The sequence below is a fragment of the Sinocyclocheilus rhinocerous genome, unplaced genomic scaffold, assembly GCF_001515625.1.
Source record: "Sinocyclocheilus rhinocerous isolate Xijiao unplaced genomic scaffold, SAMN03320098_v1.1 scaffold82, whole genome shotgun sequence".
NCBI classification, from domain to species: Eukaryota; Metazoa; Chordata; class Actinopteri; order Cypriniformes; family Cyprinidae; genus Sinocyclocheilus; species Sinocyclocheilus rhinocerous.
The window spans coordinates 1,282,029-1,285,513 of record NW_015644168.1 but is presented as its reverse complement, the minus strand read 5'-3'; the positions used below and the strand labels follow the sequence as shown (position 1 = coordinate 1,285,513).

The 3,485-nt window shown below is 38.0% G+C and overlaps 1 long non-coding RNA gene across 1 annotated transcript in view; it reads right to left on the bottom strand.

Moving 5' to 3' along the window:
* LOC107758082 (uncharacterized) overlaps positions 1-3,168 on the bottom strand; it is a 16,463-nt gene extending 13,295 nt beyond the window's left edge. The window contains exon 1 of the long non-coding RNA XR_001641987.1: positions 2,833-3,168. This is a non-coding gene — a long non-coding RNA (uncharacterized LOC107758082). The remainder of the gene's footprint in view (positions 1-2,832) is intronic.
* Positions 3,169-3,485: the final 317 nt, after the last annotated feature.

Below are 3,485 nucleotides of genomic sequence, written 5' to 3'. Positions count from 1 at the left end.
TACACAGAGCCGTAGTTCACTGACAAGCTAGGCAATATCTCGTTCATAATCGAATGCGATTCATCTGCGATTATGAACGCGATATTGCCTAATTGTCAGTGAACTACGGCTCTGTGTATTAAATGCCGCTCCATCTGAAAGCAGGTGATGGAGATTTACTACCAATCACGGGACCGGCTTTACTGACGAGATGCGCATGACAATCGCATGCGATTAATTGCACAGCCCTAATATATACACCATATATTTGCGGTTATGAACTCTAAACATTGTTTTATCTCAATGTAGGCAACCAGAGCGACAGGAAACAATTTCGACAGCTCCAACTATGCAAAGTGAGATTTTGTTGTGAAGTGATTATGATAAGCATATGTTTAATCCATCAGCACAGTTGTCTTTCTCACCATATTTTATTCTGACACGATCGTCTGAAGAATGAGAGACAGAGAAAGCCAACAGGTGAAAGAGAACAAGTCGGATTATACGTGATCGAGCTCAACATTCCTGCCTGGACAAAAATAAAGACGTGATGATAAAAGTTCACTCCGCTGTCCTACAGTCTCTCATCCTCTGTCTACAACTTTCACACGTCCCATAAAATACTGCAGCGTAACTGCATAGCAATTTTCAGCTAAATGCATGGGGTTGTAAAAAGCTGTGAATGTAGCACAAATTAAAATGAAGAGAAGTCACATTCATTCATTACACTTGCTTTTCCTGGAAAGCACTTCTTAAAACTTGTATTGTGCTGGCATCTTGAGATCTCTCGGTCTCTTTCTCTCCCGAGCAGAAAGCATGAGGGCTTTGTTACCCAGCAGTCATGTTGTCCTAACCTCTCTGATCACACAAAAGACACTCACATGCCACATGTAGGCATCCATTTACGCCTCTTTAGAAGCAGAACATCAAAAGAGTCATTATGCCCACAGGAGGAACAATACACTGATACAAACCTCTATCTGCTGCCGGAATCATAAACATCAGTATGCAAATAAACAATCTTTTTTTTTTTAATCGCCTACAAAAGCCTATGCATTTAAATAAACAGACGCAAGATACATCAACCTATCAAATACAAAACTTATAATTTATTCTGAAGTACACCGTGACTATTATGACCCATTTAATATGAATTTGGGTTGGTTTAAACTCTACAGAGACTTTTACTTTTCAGCTGAGAGGTTTTTATACAAAGACACATTTCCTTAAATTTGAATCAAATAATGACGAGAATCTTCATGCAAAAACATATTTGAATCTGTTCATATACTTCCCCTTAAAATATTACTAATTCTGGCACAACCTGTTGCATCTTTACAACACTAACCTATATGTTAATCGACAACAAATAAGAATATTTTCAAACACTTTTAAACATTGTATCTGTAAACATTGAAATTGAACTGGTCATCAGGTCAACTACATATTTTATGCTATTTAAAATGCAACTCTTAAATAACCCATTCTGTGGATTATCTATTCTGTGAAAGGTTCTATTTCATTGTTCTTAAATCTAGTGCTATTTATTTTCCAGAACAAAAAAACCCATGGATTCTGTCTCACAGGTATCTCATTTCAAAGAGCCGAGTGTTTGGGGTCCGACTAATACATACTGTGGGGTTTGTTTTCATCAATAGCTATCATCAGACTGCAACAGTATACTAGAAATTACCCTTTTTCCATGTTAATAAAGACGTACATTTAGAAATCCATAGATTACATAAAGTGGATGTCAACAAAAGCCAACGAAAAACACGTTACGTTAAGTGATTATGCACACCACTAGAAAAAGTTGCATTTACACACAAAAACATGCATTTAACAGCCAAAACTTCAGAGCTTATGACCAGACTAACAAAACACGTGTCACAGAGAAAAACTTGTCCAATTGTTTAATGTTTTCATATTTACGGAGATAAATCTATAAGCGCCCCCAAAGCCAACAGGAACATCATGTTGTGTTTATACAGTTACAAAAAAAACCTAAAGTCAACTCAAACTCAAGGAAAACGGAAATGGTTTCATTCATGGGACAGAGGTTTTTATGCTTGCCACTTTTACACAGGAACAGTTTGAACAGTCTGACTCTAGATACTTTGTTTCAACACACTTTACACTCGGGGAAAAGGAGTGTGCATGCATTCCAACACAAAATCTTTTACGCTTAGATTTTGTAAACTTGTATTTGCACTTTATTTCATAATCTGTTTCCTCACATCATACTCCTTTGTTTAAAACGTTTAACCTTCTTTCAAAATTTTAAAACTTTGTGTATACACTTTAAACGTTGTTTCTTCATCCTTTGGAATTTTGCATTTACTTTGTGCACTTGGATATTTTGTTTCCAGTCTTTAAAATTTGTTTCTACACTCTTCACACTTTTGTATATACGCCCTTTAACACTCAAATAATTTGTTTTAAGTCTTGAAATTTGATTTCTACAATTTAAACTTTATTTCTACACTCTTTACATTTTGGGAAAAGGATTGTTTGTTTGCCCAAACAAAATTGTTTCACTTGGCACTTTACATCTATACATTACGCTTTGACATCTACAGTTTACAGTGAAGTCGAGTTTGTTGTAAAACCTTCTGCTCACTTTAGTCTGAAGGGGAAAGGATCTTTGTGCATTCCCGAACAAAACAAAAGTCGTGTTAACACTTACACTTTCTCCTCATGTATGATGTCTGCAGTGCAGACAGCTGCGTCTCGTGCAGGAAAAAAAATAAGTGAATACACATGAACTTTTCACACTGTTACACTTTTCAGCGGAAGAGGCTCTTCACACAGCACGTCCGTGGCGGTGGGTGAAGACTCTCCGAAGTTTCTTACCTTTTACAGGAGGGCAAAAGCTGCTGGCAGCCGGACACACTAGCAGTGAAACGCATTCTCTTGATGGCAGATCCGCACGGGGCCCTCCATTAGACGCGGGCGCAAAGTGCAAAACAACGGGGGGGAAAATAGTGAGGATACGCAGTTTCACTCGCTTTCTGTCCTAGACGTACAGACGCGTGAATGAGCGGAGTCAAAGTACGTACTCAAACCTTCAGATAACGGTGAAGTTCGTAGTAAGTTAACCCTACCCGTCTAACTGTTTCACTCTGTCCTCTCTTTTCCCTGCACACGTTTACTCTCTACTACTACTACTACTGTCTTTTTCTACACACACGGAGAGAGAGAGAGGGGATCATATTGCTCAGCAGCTCGTCAGAGCAGGAATGTTCCAGCCCTACAGCAGCAGGGCAGAGCTTCAGTATGCAGGGGGTTGCCCTACAGCCGCTGTGTGTGTGTGTGTGTGCGTGCGCTTAATGAATATTACCAACATACCCGCCTGCACCCCTACAACCCCAATCATCCACAGTCTGAATTTGTTTCTAACTGGAATTTTTTTCACTTTAAAATTTATTTACAGTAATATTTAGTTATTTTATTTTAATATAATATTTAAAAATAAAAAATAATAATTTAAAGATTTAATGGTAGCA